The sequence below is a fragment of the Gossypium arboreum genome, chromosome 1, assembly GCF_025698485.1.
Source record: "Gossypium arboreum isolate Shixiya-1 chromosome 1, ASM2569848v2, whole genome shotgun sequence".
In the NCBI taxonomy this organism is placed as follows: Eukaryota; Viridiplantae; Streptophyta; class Magnoliopsida; order Malvales; family Malvaceae; genus Gossypium; species Gossypium arboreum.
Window position 1 is genome coordinate 115575599 of NC_069070.1, and position 22007 is coordinate 115597605.

Genomic DNA, 22007 nt, shown 5'->3' on the forward strand with positions numbered 1-22007 from the left:
ATGTAGCTAAGGGTAAGCGTATTCAAACGGTTAATTGATTGGTTAATCAAAACGAACTACTATTAATTAAATTAACTAAAATTTTTTAATTCTTTAACCGTTAATCGAATCAAAATTTTTTCAAAAAAATTAGCAGAATTGAAATATTTTGATTAATCCGGTCGGTTAACCGAATTAAACAAAATTTATATGGTTTTGCTTTTTTGGTTAAAACGAGTATAAAAAATAAATAAATAGATAATGTTCATTTGACTGAATTAACCGAATTAAAACTATATATAATTTGTATTATTAATTATTAAATTAGGTTAATTTGGTTAATTACCGATTTCAAACCGAATTAACCGATAACTAAACTTCCAAAAAATCATCAACCGATCTCTAGCCGAATTAAATCGATTCGGTCGATTAATTCAGTTTTAACCGAAATTTGAACACCCTTAGATATAGCCTTCACCTTTTTTATTAAATGATACAATAGTAATTTCAATCACTTCTTATATTAATTATTTATTTTAATCTATTTTAACCTCTTTGTTAAATGTAAAAATTCCATTTTTAACTTCTCTCAAAGGTTGAAAATTTAATCTAAGTCATCTTGATAAAAATTTAAGCTTTGGCTCTCCAAAATTCTTTGATTTTATCTCCAAAAATTTAGCTTTTTCCTTCTTGTATATTATGTGAAGTAATACGTGTTAGGATATTAGAAGTGTGGACAAAAAACTTTTTTCAATGGATCATGCATGCGTGCGGCTTACAAGTGGCCAAAGAACAAAAGAGAAACAAACAACCACGAAAACATTAAAAAAAAGTAATATTTGCCGTATTCATGCATAAGGACAACTTGAAATTCTATTCCTCTCTATTGGAGAAAAAAGTCTTTGGAAAAGACAAAACAAGATTAATGTTGTATTGTCTTCATGAGCTTTTTGACTCAATTCTGTAATAATGTTAATAGAAGATAAAGCACTTGAGAAGAAGAACGACAAGATTTCCGAGTTGCCACAACGTAAAAACAGTGACCGCCCCCTTTGGCTGTTTACCATAGGCAAAGAACATCAACTTTGATTACGACATTAAAGCATCGTCATCATATTTTTTGTATCCCTCTCTAACGCTAATGGTGGTGAGTCAGGAACGCAGAAAATCAACTGTGTTTGTGGGGTTAAGACAAACATTTCCTGTCAAATTTTATCTGATTATACGTCGATGTTCCAATATCCATGTCTTATATTGAAGATATAACGGACTTTTTTTTATGGTAAATGTCATTTCAATCTTGTCCCATTGTATACCACAGTTTCTCCTCCGATATATATAAGCTTATCGACATGTTTATTGATGTATAACTTCGTTTCTCATTGTTAAAAAAAGATCGTATATTCCATGGCTATCGTTGGTTCAAGTTCTAGGCTGGTGGTGATGCTGTCGTTCATCATCATTGTATTGATGCTTGTAATGAACACTGAAGCGAGGCCTTATGGTCATGGACCTCATGGTAACCCAACAATGGCGGAAAAGATTGATGGCATGACTATGTTGGAGAAACTTGGTTACGATTTATCGAAAATCGACTATTACAGAAGGATGCTAAGCAGTAGCCCGGAGAGAATCTCGCCCGGAGGACCGGATCCTCAGCATCACTATTAATCAGCATGTCATGACTCGACCTATTGGGTTATGTGTCATAATCCGATATTGTCCTCTTTGAATATCCAAACTTGACATACACGTATTCAAGCTCGATAGGTCATGAGACAACAGCTGATCAGAAATTGCAGAATGTTATGTTGGGAACTTAGTTCTTTGCTCCATTGGATATGAAAATGTATAACATGAAGCATAAGTTAATTAATCCTCAAGTACTTTGAGATTTTCTGTTTTTGGTAATACGTATGAGTTGTAATATGTATGCAGTTTCATTTAAATAACACAGATGTTTATTTTCACCAGATTATTATCTTTCATGAAAGTTGTGGATATTATTAGATAATTACTTATCTAACTGAAAAAGCAAAAAGTTTGGATTACGTAGGCAAATGTTATCTGATAAAAACATGTTGCTTTCATCAAATTTCTAATCGACTCCTTGGCATAATAGTACGTGTAAGTTGCTGAATTGATGCTCTTTGCGCATCAACTCTCAAAACAGCGTTTCATTCATCTGCAAATGTCTTACAATAATGCTTTTTATTGGTGATTACACCAGCTTAATGCTACCAAGTATAGCTTATTGATGCTTCTTACAGCTGTTTGCTGAACATGTCAGCTGATTCATAAAGATTCTCCATAAAAACTTGAACTCGAGTGTGAGTTTCAGATACGAGGACGTTTGTAACATAGATATATTCATTTTTTTTTTTTCCCATTTTTTTCAAAGTTTTTGGAAGGTCCCCTTACCTATACCCAGTTAGTGTAAGTCAGAAAAATGTGTTAGCTTGTCTTCAATCAAGGTATAAGATTGAGGCCTTGAGGCCTCAATGTCGGGTTCACAAACACGTCAAGGGCGTTGTCAGGGGCGAAGCTAGAAATTTTTTTTAAGGGGAACCGGATAAAATTTTAATTTTTTATAGTTTATATCTTTATAATTTGTAAAGGATTAAATTAATTTTTTATAATTTTAGGGGGGCCAAAGTAAATTTTACCTTTACTAATTTAAAATTTTTAAAAAAATTTAAGGGCCAAAATAATAATTTCACATTTTAGGGGGCTGGGGCCATGCCAAGTTAATAATCACCGGCTTCTCTTTCTCAATGTTTCTAGAGAATTCTCAAGCTTATCATCATCTATCAGTATCTAAACTTATAATTATATGATTTTATCCACAATTAGATAATGATATAACGATTCAATGTATGCCGACTTACATAAACCGTCATACAGAGCTTATAAATAGGCTGAATCCTTTCCATTTTGTAGGCTTGAGTTAGAAAAGAAACAAGTGAAATGTTTCCTTAAAGTTTTGGCATCATTGCTTTTTTGGCATTAAGTAAGCAAGTTTTGTTTTATTTTTAATTTGAGTCTGTTGCTTAAGTTATTTTATATTTGCTTCTTCAATTACTTTAATAAGTAGTATTAGAGCTAGTTAATTAATGGTACTTCACGACTATTATGAATATCAGTTAGCTTGATTATAGAAAGAATTTGTTCAAGTACCAATTAGGGATTACTCAGAAGAAGAGGTGCTGCTAGTTTTGCAGTTCAAGGTTGCAATAAATTTTTGGTCTAGGACCAAACATAATTAAGGTGGCACAAGACGTTAAGAAGTCTACATGGCAAGTTTTGGTGCACAAGTCAGCACAATTCAAAAGCTTAGATGGAGCAATTATAGCATTTGGAACCTTCAGATGAAATTTTATCTAAAAGGGAAAGAGTTGTGAAGCATAGTTGATGAAAATGAGGTTGAACCACCAACTCAAGCTAATGACATGGAAAAGTGGGAGGTTAAGGTTGCAAAGGTGATGTTCAGTCTAATCGTACAATCTTAAAATACGATGTTGAGACTCCAAATGAAGAATTGAGATATTTTGGCAGCATTGTTTGGAAAGACATATAAGGCAAAGTTAAAAACCTTGGAGAATGAGCTAATGACTTTGATTCAATGGAGAATATCGGTAAGTCAATACTTTACCAAAGCTAAGTCGATTAGTAGTGAAATTGTAGAACTAGCTCCTGATGAGATGCCTAGTGAAGCCATATTACGAAGAATTATAATTAATAGCTTAAATCCAAAGTATAATTGTAACACTCTCTATTCTAACCCTTATCCGATACCGAAATAGGGTTACAAGGCATTACCAGACAGTTCAGAACAAGAATGAGCAATCACATATTTGTTTAACATATACATCATAATTTAATTACAATGCTCCTTTAATGAGCTCTCGAGGCCCAAAATACGTATTCGGAACAAATCGGGACTTAATCAAAATCTTAGAGAATTTTTCATGAAATTTCAAAAATTTTCCTAAGTGCAGGGCTCACACGCCCTTGTGACCATAAACACACCCATGCTTTAGACCGTGTCCTACCCTGTATAACTCTCTAACTTAGGCTACACGGCCAGCCACATGCTTGTGTGCAGAGCCTGTGTGCCTAACACGGCCGAAACACACGCCCATGTCTCTGCCCGTGTGCAAATTACTGAGCATTTTGTTTTGCATTTTTAAGGAGTAGGGGACACACGGCCTAACCACACACCCATGTGTAAGCCGTATGTCTCACACGGTCCGGTCACAAGCCTTTGTGCTAGGTCGTGTCGACTCAAAATGAGCCTTATACAACAAGTTTACCAACCTTGCAAACCTTGAACAACAAGCAACTTAAAATCCAGTCTTTCAACCAATCCAAAACATGATTAAATACATCTAAAACATGTCAGATCTATCAATATAAAGATCTAACTCATGCATGTTCATAGATATCTAACATAAATAATCTAATTAATTCATTTAAATATCATTCAACCAATTCAAACTAAAACCATATAAATGGCTATATTATAAGATATATGTTTATATATATAGATCAACCAATATCATCTTATACACCATTAATATTCACATATCTAAATGACATCAAAAGACAACCACGGTATATGCCATTTTCAAAAGAGAAAACACTTCACCACGTGATTTGAGTCCGGGATTAGCTTTGGATGTTGATTCGACGATCGAACTTTACCTAACCTGCGCACGAAAACAACCGTACGCTAAGTATAAACTCACTGGTATTTCCATAATCCGGATACTTATTATTCAAAATTTTATAATGTTTATATACAAAATCATACATAATAAAAATCGTTCAATAAATAATCAATTTTATAAACTCATCGTATCTTCTATTTCAATCTCACAATTGCTATTTAATAGCATTTAATAATAAATTTCTCAATTTCAATTTCAATATCAATATCCATTTTGTATTCAATATTATTCAATATCAATCATTTGATCAATTCATTCATACATCCCTATTAACACGACTAAGACTCTGACGGATACGCGGATGCAACCCAAACACACCAGTATGGCAGTTAGTGCCTCATTGGCTATGCCGAAGTAAAACAATACGGTACTCAGTACCTCATTAGATTTATCGGAAGCAATAATAATACGACACATAGTGCCTCATCGACTCAAAGTCGAAGTATCCCTAAACACTTTCAATCCTATGGCATGCCAACTATATCCGACTTAGCCTGACATTGTTAATAGGGTATTTTAATACATAATTCAATTTCCAATCAATATACAATTTCAATCCATTCCAATTCAATACACTTTTCAATCATACACATACTTTCACAAAATAATTCAATTCAATATCAATATATCAAACTCACCTCAATTTCACTTACCATACATAATAATAAATACAACAAATAATTTTAGTTTTCGGATTATAAAAATACAAACCGTATTTCCCGAGCTAATTCTCGTTGACTTTCTCTTTTCCTTTCCTGGTCGAGGCTTCTGGATCAACGTTAGCTACGGAATTAAAACGATTAAAATTTATCAATACACTACAATTTCATATTGAACATTTCAATTTATACTCAACTCTTGCATAGTTTTCAATTTAATCACTAACTAATACTAACTTTATTTTTTTACAATTTATTCTTTATTTTTCATTCAATTTATCACTTAAAACTAAATTTAACTCTCTAATTTCACCATAAAACCCTAATTTCAAATTTCTTTCAATTTAGTCCCTACTATATAAAACTTATGATTTACTTTATAATTCAATCTTTTTCTCAATTCTAACTTGAAATTCTATCAATTCAAACCCTAATTCCTTAATTAATTCAACATAACACACATCTAAAAATCAACTAACTTTCAAAACTTCCACATAAATCTAGTAGTTTTTTGCTCTAGGATTCCAGAAACGTAAAATTTACGAGAAAATGAGTCAATTTAGCTTACCAATTTGAATTTGAACCTCCAAAACCTTAATTTCCTTCTTGTTCTTTTTCTCCTTTTTTTTTCCCCTGTTCTTTCGTTTCAATTCTGTTTGTTTGCTTCTTTTCTTTCTTTTATTTCATTTATTTAATTATATAATACAATAATATATAATATATTATAATTTAATATCATTTACTTATATTATAAGTAAATATTTAATAATTACTAATATATGTTTATTATTATTCCACATGTATTTCACTATTACCATACACTTGGCACTTACGGTTTAATTCCTAATTTAGTCCCCTGACTTTTCTCTATTCCATAATTCAACCTTTACCATGTATTCAATCTAGTCCTTACACTAAATTAACATTAATTCAAGCTAAATCACCTAGCCAAAATCTAATTAACCTCACAACTAACTTAGTGAATAGTTCTAATAAATATTACGAATCTGCTTTACAAAAACAGTGACCCGAAAATACACTTTTCTGATACCTGTAAGCTTCAGGTCGTTACAATAATGGCCTCTCATAATTGTAAGACCCCTAATTTGCCCGGGCCAATAAAATGGTTTATAAACAGTCCATCTTACAACCCAACCTCAGACACCAAATCAGCCCAAATTTTAGACCCAATTAAAAATTAAAACCCTAGCCCAAAACAATGCAGCCCAGACCCATAACAAACAAAAAACAAAACCAACCCTAGAAACCCTAATGCTAGCCACCCCTAGCCTTCTGACCAGCACCGCCCTTGTCAGCCACCTGCTCCTCCACTTGCTCCACCGCCTGCAAGAAGAAAAGACAGCAAATAATAAAAAATGATGTAAAAAGGCTATAAAAGCCATCACAAAATCTAATGTTAGGGAGTTTTTTTAGAATACAATCAAAAAAATAGATTTAAACACATAAACAAAGACCACAAAAGAATATCGAAAAAAACAGCGTGAGAAAGGTCCTTTTTCATCTCTTTTATTTTTTTTTTCTTCTCGAATCTTTTTTACATATAAATATATATATATATATATACACACACATAAAAAAGAATGTAAAAAGTAAAAAAAGGGAACTTACCTTCGATCTCGCTGAAAAAACGTGATTTCTAGCATTTCCGCAGTCGTATACGGCGGCGCCGACGTCGGCGAATTGCAGCCGACTCGACAGCCAATGGCCGAAGACCATGGACGGTGAGGGTCTGCTGCAGAGAAAAAAAGAAGCCTTTATTCTGTTTTTTGGAGAGAATGAAGGAAGAATGAAAATTTTTAAAAAAATTTTTTGTTTTTATACCCACATAAAACGACGTCGTTTTGGGCTTGAAGCTCAGACGGCAAAACGACGTCGTTTTGTCATAACCCGACCCAATCTAACCCGATCCAACCTAGGATCTGCGTGTTTTTTAAAGGAATGGCTAATTACACTTTTAGCCCTTCCGCTTTTTTTATTGTTTTAAAATCAAGTTTTTTTTGTTTTTTTAAATGTTCCCTATAATTTATTTTGGTTTTCATTTTGGTCCTCCCTTATGCTGCGCGTTTCAGAAGGGAGGGAATATTGCCCTTTTGGCCCCCAACTTCTTTCTTGCATTGCAATATGGACCTTCCCTTTTCTTTTATTTTGAATTTGCCCCAAAGTTTCGTTTTAAGTTCGATCTAATCATTTTTCATTATTTTGCTATTTTATTTTCAAATTAGTTATTTTTATTGTTATTTTCTATTATTATATTATTACTACTGTTTTTATTACTGTTATTTCTATTATCCTTATTGACATAGTATATTTATTTTTTATTTTTATTTTTTATTTTCTATTATTGTCATTTTAACATATACTATTATTATTATTAATATATTATTATTACTATTTACATGTTATTATTTCTTTTTCTTTTTATTACGGTCTTATTATTATTACTATTTTTACTATTATTATTATTATTATTATTATTATTATTATTATTATTACTATTAGTATTATTTTTATTATTTTTATTTTTATTACTATTACTACTATTATTATTATATTATTATTATTACTATTACTATCATTTTTCAAAATAGTTTTACGTAATATTTATTTATTTACTACTTGTTCTTTTGTAATTTCAAATATTTTTAACTTATTTATTATTTCCTTTTCTATTTTAGCTTATTCGTTTTCTTCATTTATTTTTGTTCTTGTCATTATCATTCACATTTATGTCTATGTTTATTCTGTTATGCTTGTCAATATCGAAATTTGAATTTATTTATGCATTCTTTATTATCTCATTTTATTACAACTTATGTTATATTAACCTTTACCCGACCCAAAATTGATTCTTTTATAAAGGCAACGTTTCGTATTTGAAAATTCGAGAAAATTGTGCCCTAACTTACTGGGTTTCTATTTTTCTCATTTAACCTAAATAACGGAACATTCTTTTAAACTGCAATACGAGTTTTGAATAAAATGCTTACTCTTTGAGATTCGAGGTGCCGTGCCTCAACTTACCGTATATAACATCTTGTTACCTCGAGAGAAGATTTTGTGTAAATAAAGGCAATATTCGGTATTTGGAAGTTCGAGAGGTCGTGCCCTAACTTACTGGGTTTCGATTTTTCTCGTTTACCCTAAATAATTGAATATCCTTTTAAAAGGGGTTGAAATACACGAATTTTAAATAAAAAGCAAGCTCACTCTCAAAAGTTCGAGATGTCGTGTCCTAACTCACTGGATGTAATATTTTATTACTTCGAGAAGAGAAGGTTTTTAACAATCAAGTTTTTTTTTTTTTACAAAAAGAGGGATCGTATTTTAAAGTTTTTCAAGTTCTTAATTTTCGACAATAAGACACTAATTAATCAACTAGGTACCAATTTTTGGGCGTTACGAGGGTGCTAATCCTTCCTTGTAAGTAACCGACTCCCGAATCTGTTTTTCTGAATTTCGCAGACCAAAATCGTTGTTTAAATAAATCAAATTGTTTATTAAACAACTATTTTTCTCCAGGTGACCCGATCACACCTCAACAAAAAGGATCGGTGGCGACTCCCAATTTTCGTTTTCTTTTCAAAATATCAAGTCGACCGCCGTTTTTTTAAAAAATAGTTTCGACAATAACAACTACAAAAGGTTGGTCTAAAGAGTCGGTGCTTATTGAGTTGGAAAGATATTTGTCATACCCCTACCTGTATTCATTGTCGGAATAGGGTACGAGGCATTACCGGAGTTTACGAATTAAATTTTTTTTTTATTCAATATAGCCCTTTTATAAATATTTAACCTTCCCTGTAATATTAAATCGAGACCAATCCACATCAACCAAATCAATTCAACATATTTTCATGATAGATTCATGCATTTATATAAGATAACGTCATCACATATCTATAACCAGGTTTGTTAACCATACTAATGGCTAACTTTACATTCATTTCACGTTAACATTTACTTTGTTAGCTTATACATGCCATTGATTTCCAAAATAAAGTTTCTTTATATACCGAAATCCTGAGGTTGACAGTGTGATGTGTCTCCGACCAAATCCGACCTCCGAGCTCTTAACACTACAAAACAAGGAAAAAGGAAACGGGGTAAGCACTTTGTGCTTAGTAAGCTCATGTAACAAGAATTATACTTACCTAATATTTTCAATACAATACAATAAACATCCATATACCCATTCAATGCATTATTACCCTAATATACACAAACTCAACATTCAAGTTAGTACAATAATTTCCATGTACCAATAATATATACTATGATTGATGAGCTCGTCAATATCAAGATTTCCATTTCCTTGTTATTTTTCCATATTTATCCCGTTGAATTTCTTGGAATTTTCGATGGATTTTCAGAGGTACACTTTTAGTGTACAATTCCGGGTCCGTCAATTCATATTCATGTGCGCACATTTTCATTTCGAGAGCACACTCATGAACCTCAACCTTGCGGCGGGATTACGGTCCAGGCTAAATCCACGCAATATAAACTCATAGAGTATTGTCGGGATTACCAGTCGTGCTAAATCCCACAACGACAATTACTCTAATGAGCTTGGATCTGAATTACAGTCGAGCTAAATTGAGACCCTAATTTGGATTACCGTCAGGCTAAATCCATTTTACACATATTCTTCGGAGGGCTATATCAGATAGGATCACCCGTCCGGCTAGATCCTTTTTACCGTCAATTCCTTTTCAGAGATCCATCGAATTTTCCTTTCATTCAAACGGGATTTCTTCCCATTTTATCAAATATATCAATGTTTCATTAATTTTCATACAATGAACATTCAAATCATATTCACATCAATAACATACAATCTCAAGCAATTTAAGAATATAATTCAAGTTACGAACTTACCTTGATACTTGTTTGTAAACAGTAAAAATCTACTAATCCTGAACTTTTTCCTTTCCTCGATCTAGCTTCGTATTTGAATCTTCTGGATCTAAATAAATAAATTTAATTATCAATTTAATACATTTCATGTTCATATGCAACATTCTCTATAATTCAACTATTATTTATAGTTCATTCAAAGATGTCTACTTGAGTCATAGTCACTAAATTATTTATAACTTGAGCTACGGAACTCCAAATTAAGATCCGTTAATTTTCCCTGAAACTAGACTCATATATGTTTTTACCATAAAATTTTCAGAATTTTTGGTTTAGCCAATCAGTACAGTTTATTCTTCAAATTCACCCCTGTTCTGTTGTCTAACAGTTCTGACCCTTCTTCACTAAAAATAAATTATCTCTTTATACAGAATTCAAATGATGTTCTCGTTTATTTCTATTAAAAATAGACTCATTAAGAATTCTATACATATAAATTTAAGTCCCTAATTATTTTCATTCAATTTTTTATAATTTTTAAAAGTCAGAACAGGGGAACCCGAATTCATTCTGACCTTGTCTCACAAAATTCATTATATCTCAAAATTTACAAATCCATTGCTTACAATATTTCTTCTATGAGAAACTAGACTCAATAAGATTTAATTCCATATTTTTTTCATCTTCTAATTCGATTCCTACAATTTTTGGTGATTTTTCAAAGTTAGTCTACTGCTGCTGTCCAAACTGTTTTAGTGCAAGCTGTTTATTACCATTTTTCCCCTAAGCTTTTAATAAATGATAATTTCGTCCCTACTCAATTAGCCTCTCAATTGAGCTGATTTTTCTCAATTAACATTTTATTCTATCACCTTAAACTAGTTTACAACCTTTAGGAATCAGAATTTCAGCAATAGACTTTAATTCCAAGCATTTTCACAATTAGGTCCTAAAAATCAATTTCCATTGAAATTGCCTAATAAAATCATCTCATAAACAAATTAAAGCTTTAATTTCATTCTATTTCATCATAAACTTACAGCACTCAACCATGGTGACTTTCAATTTCATCCATGAAATCCAAAACTAATGAATTTAATAGTAGGACCTAGTTGTAAAAGTCTTAGAAACACAAAAATTACAAGAAAAAGGCAAGGATTAACTCACTTGGTGCAAATATTATGAAATACCAGCTTAGAGAACCCTCCTATGGCATTTTTAGCTGCTGGAATTGAAGAGAAATGAAGAGAAATCTAGATATTTCCTATTTAGTCCTAGTTTTATTTAGTTAATTTTGCAATATTCCAATTTTACCCTTAATTTATCAATTTTTCTGCTGATTTCATACCCTTGCCGTCCAGCCCAAATAACTTTTGGGTCTAATTTTTAAATCCTTTCTCATTAAACTCTTAAGCTATTTAATCACTCTAGCAACTTTTACACCTATTACAATTTAGTCCTTTTCATTTAATTGACTACCCAAACATTAAAATTTCCTAACGAAATTTTAATACCACATTAATAACATTTCATAAATATTTATAAAATTATTTTCAACTCGGTTTTACGAAATAGAGGTCCCGATACCTTATTTTACCCAATTTCTTCAATAATTTCTTTTTCTAACTAATCACTAAATCGATAAAATTTTCCTATCAATATTTTCATACGATTTTTCTATCATATCAATTTTCAAGCAAAAATATTGAAATAAATTTCTCTTTAAATCGGATCTATGGTTACGAAATCATTGTTCTGATAACCTTGAATTTAGGCCATTACAATATTGGCCAATCAAGAAGATTTAGATAACCAAATGTCTAGAGTCTCAGTTAAGGACGAGGAAAAAGAAATGTTTAGGAAAAGATAGAATGCTCGAGGGCAAAGTCAACAAAGTAAGACGAGCATGGGCAAAGGGTGAGCAACCCAAGGCCAACAACAAAGATGGAAGAATAAAAGAAGAGATGAAAGTTCATAGAAATGAGAAGCTTAGTCAAAACGAGATAATCAATAGGGTAAAAATACTCCTAAGAAGCAAGGTAATTGCTACAATTGTGGTAAGTCCAAACATTTTGCTCGAGATTACATGATAAGAAAATTTTAAGGAAATGTCGCTTACTTCCATTCATGAGTGGGATTTTCAAGCCTTTTGTGTAATAATAGACGATGGTGAAGAAGAGATTGCAGTTTCATGCATTGAGGAGCCATAGATAGAACATGGCCAAACAATAATAAGAAAAAGTTCAATCAACTATCAAGATGATTGGATAGTTGACTTCGGTTGCTCTAATCACATGACCAAAGATAAAGAAAAGCTATCAAGTGCAACAAAGTACAAAGAAGGGAGAATTGTGGTTACTGTCGATGATTCCATGTTACCAATATCCCATATTGGTGACACCATGATTATCCATCGTTACATTCCACATAAGGTTAAGCTACAAAATGTGTATCTTGTACCTATGATGAAGAAGAATTTGTTATTAATATCACAACTCACGTTAGACGAAAACTACATAGTATTCAAACCCAACAATGAGAAGGTGTATCGAAATCTAAAACTAACCAATACACAATAGGAAGATAATTATAGTTTGTCTATGTAATGTTTACACAATTAGCTTATATAGACAAGACTTAAAAAAATGAAACTATTGATTTATGACACGTAAGGCTTGGTCATGTGAGCTACTTAAAGCTAAAGGTAATAATAAAGAATTCGATACTAAATGGACTACCTCAGCTTGAGGTATGAGACAATGTAGTTTGTGTTGGTTATTAGTATGGAAAGGCACATCAACTACCTTACAATGAGCCAAACATTTGAGCCAAAGTTGCATTAGAATTGGTACACTTTGACATGTTTGGACTAGTATACCGATCAGTTCTCGGTCCAATCAATTCATTGACTAATTCAGTCATATTCTAAAAACACTAGTTGTAACAGCCCGATTTTTCAATAGTGTCGAAAATAAAGGTTTTGGAACTCTATTTCCATAAGTCGAGTCCGTAAATATTAAATATTAATATTTACTATATTAACATTCACTAGTCTATTATAGAAATATATCAAAGTTTGGTCCAATAATTTTTTGAATTGATAGTTAATTAAGGTACTAAGATTAATTTGTAAAAGTCTTATCACTGTAGATTTTAAATAGCTAAAGGACTAAAATGGTAATTTAACCATTATAATTTCTTAAATGGTGGTGGAAAGGTATTAAAATCCACTATCTTGTTATTTGTAATTAACTTTTAATTAATTAAAGTTTAAATAAATAATTATGATTAATTATATTTTAATTACAAGCATATAAGTTAAAGCATAAAGATGTCACCTTTATTTTCTTCATCTTCTTCAACCTTGTCATGAGAAAGAAAAGAAAACCTAAAAAATGTTTCAAACATTCAACCCTCAAATTGGTAAGCTATACAAGTAATTTTCTTATAATTTTTATGCTTTTTAGGTCAATAGAGCTTGATTTAGTTAGCTCATGTACCAATTTGTAAAGTAGTTAAAAATTTTAAAGTTTCCATTAATGGTTTATTGAAGAAATAGGTGTTAAATTGACAGATTTTAAGCTTAGAAGTGAAAAAGGATTGAATTGTAAAGTTTAATTGTTAGTTTTGTACAAAAGTACTAAAGTGTATAAATTGCAAAACTGATGCTAAATTACTATAATAATAGATAATAGAGGGTCCTAAAAGTATGTAATTAGATCGGTTTTGAAACCGAAGCTCAAAATTGAAAGTTATTGCAATTTTAGTTTTAGGGACTAAATAGCACAAAATACAAAACTTTAGGGGCATCCAGAAAATGAAATTAAACTGGTTCATGCATATTATGGGATACTATAAAAATGTTTGGTATTGATAGATTATTTAAAATAATTGTTTAAATCAATAATTGAATCAAACCGAGAATAATCAGAGAAATTATAGAATAGTCCTTGAAGATTCAATTTGCTTGTTGTTTTGACCAGGTAAGTTTATATGGTATGATTGCATTTAAATTTTTATATATTTGAATTATGAATATGTGTATGTTTGGTTGTAATTTGAATTGTTTGCAATTTGGTACAAAATGAGAGATATGTACGAAACTGTAAAGAAATGATTATATGTGTTAAAGATGCCCGAGTGAACGTAGTAAAGGATAGGATACGATTGACATGCCAATAAGGTTATATGTGTACTTGTGCAAGATATGTGATTGTACGAGATACTTGATTCTACAGAGATCATTACAGATTTATATTGGATCCAACATTTGTTCTGGATCATCGAGTATTGTATGTCTCTAAAAAGACCCTGGTGTAGTGGAGGGATGTATTGTTGTATGATTATGCGAATAGCTGCTTATAGGCTTTGCACTTTGGTGCCCTTGTGTGTTGTAGTTAAAGTATTTACGAGCTATCTAGTGTGGTATGGTTTACCCATGTTTTTTCGAGTCTGTTTTACTAGGGTTCATCAGACCGAGTGGTTAATGAAAAATGAAAGATTGAAATGGCAGGAAATGAATTTGATATTCAAATGATAGATTATTGAATAATTAGAGTATAAAGCTTTCGATTTATATATATGATTACATTATTCTTGAATTGAATGAGATTTAAGTTTGTTATGTATTGTGACATGAAATAACATGATATGTACTTGTGATATTACATGATTGATTATATGTTAAACACACCTTGTTGATGTTGTGGATTGTCATGTCTAGCCAAATGATGTCAAGCTTAGTAGCTTATTGTATTTAATTGAAAGATAAGGTAAGTTTTTGTTTAATGCCTGTGAACTTACTATGGATTCGATATGCTTACCCCGTTGTTTTTCCCTTTCTCTATAGATTTCAACTTGTGAATCGTCCAAAAGCTCACATAATCTTGTTTTCAAATTGGTAGCTTTTCGATCGTTTTAAGTCCAGTTTTGTGGCATGTACATAGGTGTTTAATATTTGTTAACTTAAAGTGTTAGTTATAGCCTAAAAACCTTTCCAAGGTTTGATTTTGGCAATGTAATGCCTTGTTGAAATGGTATGTTTTGGTAAATGGTTTGTGATATGTATGTGGCATAGGAAATGACATATTTGGATATGGAATTGGTATTAATGAAGTTAGTATATGCTTAATTGTTGACATGTATGCATTGGGGATGGTATGATATGTCTCATGGCAAAATAGATGTTATAAGCTTATATGAATTAGGTTGTGGTCATTTGCACTTGAATGGTGTGTATTTGAAGTGTTTTGATGCATGTGTTGTAATACCCTGAAAATTTTTACAGTAAGATATTATCCTTGATATAGTAAAATAAGGAAATAAAGTGACATAAAGGGAAATTTTGAGTTATATCAATATTGAGAAGTATATTATGATATATTAATTCAAGAAAGGACTAAATTATAAAAGTGAGAAAAGTTTTGTTGCACAAGAGTAAATACTCAAAATTTTAGGGGTTAAAGTGTAAATATGAAAAAGTTAAAGGACCAATAGCGTAAATATTTTAAGAGTGGAATGATCTAGAAACTAAGGAAAATAGATGAATTAGGACCAAATTGAATAGGTGAAGAACTATGGGGGACTAAATTATAATTTTATCAAATTAAATGATGACTCAAGGATGGAATTTTAAAAGATAATAAAGGGCAAAATGGTCAATTGGAAGAGAGAGAAATCTAGAAAGTAATGATGATGTTGATGATATTTTATGATTATTTAATTAGATATATATTATTTTAATGAGATATTTTATTATTTTATTATTATTTTATTATTAATTATTTAGTATAAAAGGAAGGAAAGATGAACAATTTTCATCATCTTTCCATGCATGCAACCAACGTTAGAAGAGAAGGAAAAGAAAGAAATTTTCTTTTCTTTACAATTTGGTCCTTCCACAAAAAATTCACCATTTTCACCTAGAAATCAAAAGAATTTCCATAACTACTAAGAGAGAGAAATGTTAAGGAGACCATGGGGAGTTAGAATATCAAGTTGGATTCAAGAAATAGAAGCTGGAGGAGAGACAAAATCAAGTTAAAGATTAGTATCAATAGAACAAGGTAAGTATATCAAGATTTCAATATGTTTTTAAGTTTGTTATTATTGACAAAGCATGGAAATAATGTTATAGTAGAGTTTTCTTACATAAGGTCTTATGTTCTTGATGTGTTAGTGAAGAGAAAATAAGAGAAAGTGATGAGAAATGGTGTAGAAAAAGAAAATAAGGGTGTTATAACATGGTAATTAATATCTTGTACTAAAACAGTTTTGGACAGCAGCAGTAGTCTAACTTTGAAAAATCATCAAAAATTGTAGAAATCTAATTATAGGATGAATAAAATATGAAATTAAATCTTATTAAGTCTAGTTTCTTATAGAAGAAATTATGTAAGCAATGGAATTGTAAATCATGAGATATGATGAATTTTGTGAGACAATGTCAGAATGATTTCAGGTTCCCCTATTTTGAATTTGTAAAATCATAAAAAATTGGATAAAAAAAATTAGGGGCTTAAATTTATATTTTTAGAATCTTTAATGAGTCTATTTTAAATAGAAACAAACAGGAATATCATTCGAATTCTGTACGAGAAGATAATTAATTTTTAGTGGAGAAGGGTCAGAACTGTCAGACAGCAGAACAGGGGTAACTTTAAAGAATAAAATGTATTTATTGGCTAAACCAAAAATTCTGAAAATTTTATGGTAATAATATATATGAGTCTAGTTTCAAGGAAAATTATCAGATCTTAATTTTTATTTCTATAGCTCCAGATATAAATAATTTAGTGATTATGACACAGATGGACAACTTGAATATTCATAAAAGTAAATAATAAAAATTATGGATAATGTTACTTACAAGTGTGTTATCTACATTAAGGATGTGGAATGGAGAGGAGGAGGAGGAAAAATATGTATGAATATTCATCTAGCATGGCTAATTTGCATATTTTAGGCTCAGGGACTAAATTGAATAAAAATCAAACTTTATGGGTAATTTTGTAAAAATGTCAGAAATGATCAAATTGCATGAAATGGATTATTTTATTATTTAAATTACAAAATTTAATGAAATTATTAATTTAGTTCAAGATCGGGGAAAAATGTTTTAGGATTAAATTGAAAAGTGTTGAAATTATGAAAATTCGATATTTTATAGAATTCATGGACTTTTATCAATATATATGAGAATAATAGCTGGAAATAAGGATCAAATTGCAAGAATTTTATTTTCCTGACCCTAAGGATGAAATCGTCATTAATTAAAAGTTTAGGGGCAAAATGGTAATTTTTCCTAGAGCATTAATTAAATGCATTAGAATATGAAATGAATGAAAATGATGATCAAATTTATTTATAAAGATCCAGACGACTCAAATATGAGACTTGATCGTGGAAAAGAAAAGATATCGGATTAATGAAATTATAAACACAAACAAGCAATGAGGTAAGTTTGTGTAACTTGAATTGTATTTTAAATACTTGAAATATGTGGTTATGTGATGAAAATATGATTTGAATGTTCAATTCATGATATTTGATGAAATATTGATGATACTCGATATAAATTGAAAATAAATCTCGGTTGAATGAAAGGAAAATTTCTTTGGATCTCTGAAAAGGAATTGACGGTAAAAAGGATTTAGCCCGGACGGGTGATCCTATTCTGATATAGCCCTCCCGAAGAATACGTGTAAAATGGATTTAGCCCAGACGGGTAATCCGAATTAGTGTCTGAATTTAGCCTGGACTGGTAATTCAGATCCAAGCTCATTAGAGCAATTGTCGTTGCAGGGGATTTAGCCTGGACTGGTAATCCCGACAATACGCTATGAGTTTATATTACAGGGGATTTGGCCTAGACTGGTAATCCTACTGTAAGGATGAGGTTCGCGGGAGTGTGCTCTCTGATATGAAATGTGTAAGACCATGGTTGAAAGATACCATGGCAGCCTGGTATGAAATGTGTAAGACCATGGTTGAAAGATACCATGGCAGCCTGGTATGAAATGTGTAAGACCATGGTTGAAAGATACCATGGCAACCTGATATGAAATGTGTAAGACCATGGTTGAAAGATACTATGGCAACGTGATATGAAATGAACAAGACCATGGTTGAAAGATACCATGGCAACATGATAGAAAATGAGTAAGACCATTGTTGAAAGACACTATGGCATCATGTCAAAGATAAATAAGACCGTGGATGGGAGACGCTATGACGTCTGTTGAACAATTGATATTCAAGTAATATGTATCAGATGACGAATGGTTATATGAAATAATTATGGAGATAGATAAACGAAATAAGTATAAGTACATGGAATATAATTTATGTTAAGTTTGATATAAGCTATTACCGGAATAAATATACATAAAATATATGGAAATGATGGAGCATGAAATATTGATATAATGAAATGAATGATATATGCTTATGAAGAAATGGTAAGAGCATGATATGTTTCATGACATGTGCATATATGATTATCTTTGATATGTTGATACAAGGAAATTATGTAAGTTGAGACTATTATTAAACTCAAGTGCGATATGTTCGAGAAAATAGATATATCAATGTTGAATTTATATGAGATATGTGCAAGTATACTAACAATGTTGCTGTTTGATGCTTATACAAGTGTCAAACTGTTGATTGAATGATAATATATTTATTTATATGATGCATTGAATCGATAAGTATTTAAATTTTTTTAGTGATCTGCAAATGGTAGTAATGCTCCGAAACCCTGTTCTGGTAGTGGATACGAGTTAGGGGTGTTACATGTGTGGCTAACCATTTATGCTTAAGTTGATGAATTCTGAGATAGCATTGAAATAGGTACCAAATGACTTAAATTTTACCAAAAACAGAGTCCATGTCTTGATGAGCATTTTTTCTTGTCGCAACATCGACCGACAGTGAATCATATCAAGATGTTGAGTGATCTGGGGTCACGATGTGACAAACTATTGGTGACATCATGACATGAAGGAAGTGACGTCAAGACGTAGGCCTTGAGATTTTGAAACTTCACAATTTGGTCCTATTTCATGCTCGGGTCACTAAAAGAGCTTTTGTAAGTTCGATTAAGACTCAGATTTGATCGTATATCATAATGTAAATGTGGTTAACATATTATTGTATATTTGAATGATTATGTTACTGTATAATTGAATGTAGCTGCTCCGACAATGAATGTGGCGTCTTGTAGCTCGGACTTAGCGATCAGTTCGGGCAAGGGATGTTACATTGATTATGATTAAGCTTAATTGTTGGCTTGAAATAAAAACTACAAATCCACCATTATATTCCTTTGTATCATTGCCAACCCGAGATATGTTACTCTCTACGCCTCCTTCTTTCGTTTGACCATTTAGATCATAAAAAATAGCACCCAATGACTTGAACCTTCAAAACCCAAAATGGGTATGGATCCTCTCGTATCTTTTACTTTTTGTTTTCATCTAATATATGTTGTGTTGAGTGTTGTGGTTGGATTTTGGATTGATGATGGTGGGTGAGAATGAAGGTTGAGTTGATCGAGTTCATTCTCCGTCAACTAATTAGAACAAAATAGTGAAAATATGTTTATCATATCATAATGTCGTTAATTATTTAACAGGTCAGTGATTAAAAAATGAATTCAAATAATTTAGTGATTAAATTAAAAAGTTGACTAAAATAAAAATAAGTGAAAAGTTTAGTAAGGACTAAAGTAGTTTACCTCAATAAAATTTGTGATGTATACTTTTAACCCTAGCAGGAGTTAACCAAATATAAAATATGTTAATCTCATTTATAAGGGTGGATTTGGATGGACGGTTGGGTACGGTGTAGTGTGTTCAGTTTAGTTTTTGTCTTACGTTGCAGTATTTAATCTCATCGCCACCGTTGTTTTTACACTAACTGTAGGTAAACGCATCGCCTATCCAAACCCACCCTAAGAATGGTCCGAATTAGACTTGTCTACGGGTCAGGTTGGGTTCTCTCGAAAAGTGAAAAGGTTTAGTAAAAATATAGACTTGAAAAATAAATTTGGAAAAAAAAAGGTCCATTTAGAAAACAGACCGAGCCTCGGGTAAGTTTTTTTTGGCCCGGTCCTGGGTCGACGTAGCCCAAATTTGCAAAAAAACCCCGCTGCTTTGTTGCTATTTTCCCAATATTTTTCTACTGTTATTTTCCTACTATTTTCCCATTGTTTTGATTTCATTTCACTACTATGTTGCTACTATTTTTTTGTTATCATTTGGATATTGTATAAGTGTAACACGCCTATACCATGTTCGACTTAAGGAACCTAATATGGGAAAATTACATTTGGTGCCAAAGTAACTCTTGGCTAATTACTAATATATTAGAACATAAAAACGGACACTTGGAATATACTTAATATTTTACCTAAGTACATGCCATTCTATTCAAAATTTTAAAACATACCCTATTGTTGCTTGAAGATGTGATGAGATGAAAGCTTACAAATCTCAAAATTCAACTCTTCAAAAATTCTTGTACCTAATCTGCGCACGGAAATAAATCATACGCTGAGTATATACCTAGTGGTATTACTATAATTCAAATACTTAAGGCAAAACAATATATATATATACATTAAATCTTGCCACTATTTTAACTTTAATAAATCTTTCATGCATTTAAACTTTAATTTTAATTTAATAATATGTATTTTAAATAGCTTTTCTTCATTTTAATTTTATATATCTTCTTACTACATCAATATCCATTTCATGCATTTCATCAATAACCATTTCATAAATCATTATTTCATAAATTTCATTTCTATATCTCAATTCAATAACTTATTCTCAAGAAAATATTCATTTCAATAACAATCAGTTGTTCAATACTTTAACATAATCATTCAAGAATCATCAGTTATTTAGTAACATTAGTTTTACAATAATTATTTAAACCAACATTTTCAATAAAAATAATTATAATTAATCCATATGATTATATTCAATTTACTCAAACACTATTTCATTATTTCCTATTCATCCTATTTTCACTTCTTATTTCGATACCTCAATTTCAATTCATATTTCAATTCATAATTTTACTTTCTCTTACTTTCAATAGTTCAATCAATCAAATTCATTCGATTGTCTCATTTCATTTATTCAACTGATTTCAATATCGATAATTCGATATTTAACAATTTCATGAACCTTAAGTTCATACTTCAAATCTCAAGTCTCAATTCAATTCACAATTCAACTCATAATTTCTTTCTCATACTTTTAATAGTATAATTAATCAAATTTATTTAATTTTCTCATTTCAGTTATTCACCTTATTAACAAACCCAGACCTTGCCGAATACACGGATCCAACCAAACACACCAGAATGACACCCAGTGCCTCATCGGATAGTTTGAAGCAAAGTTAACACCCAATGTCTCATCGGCCTAGCCGAAGTAAAGTGGTACCCAGTACCTTATCGAATCTATTCGAAGTAAAATAGTGACACCCAGTGTCTCATCGGCTTAAGGTCGAAGTATCTCTGAACACTTCCAATCCTATGGCATGCCAACTATATCCGACTTAGCCTGACTAGTTAATAGGGTATTTAATTCACTTTCTCCATTTCAATCAATGTTCACATCAATTCCACTTAAATCACAATTTCTCATATATTTACCAATTCAAATACACTTTTCACTTACAAATCAATATGCAATTCAATCCCACAATCCAATTTCACTTTCATTTCAAAAATCCACTTTCA

General features: G+C 31.0%; 2 long non-coding RNA genes across 2 annotated transcripts; one reads left to right on the top strand and one right to left on the bottom strand.

The window, feature by feature from the left end:
* Positions 1-2913: 2913 nt before the first annotated feature.
* LOC128288705 (uncharacterized) lies at positions 2914-3818 on the top strand. The gene is made up of 2 exons (XR_008278789.1): positions 2914-2989; positions 3193-3818. It is a non-coding gene; the product is annotated as an uncharacterized LOC128288705 (long non-coding RNA).
* A 5418-nt stretch (positions 3819-9236) lies between these two features.
* On the bottom strand, positions 9237-10427 carry LOC128288777 (uncharacterized). Its single transcript, XR_008278798.1, has 2 exons — positions 10268-10427; positions 9237-9465 (listed from the first exon to the last, which is right to left on the bottom strand). It is a non-coding gene; the product is annotated as an uncharacterized LOC128288777 (long non-coding RNA).
* Positions 10428-22007: the final 11580 nt, after the last annotated feature.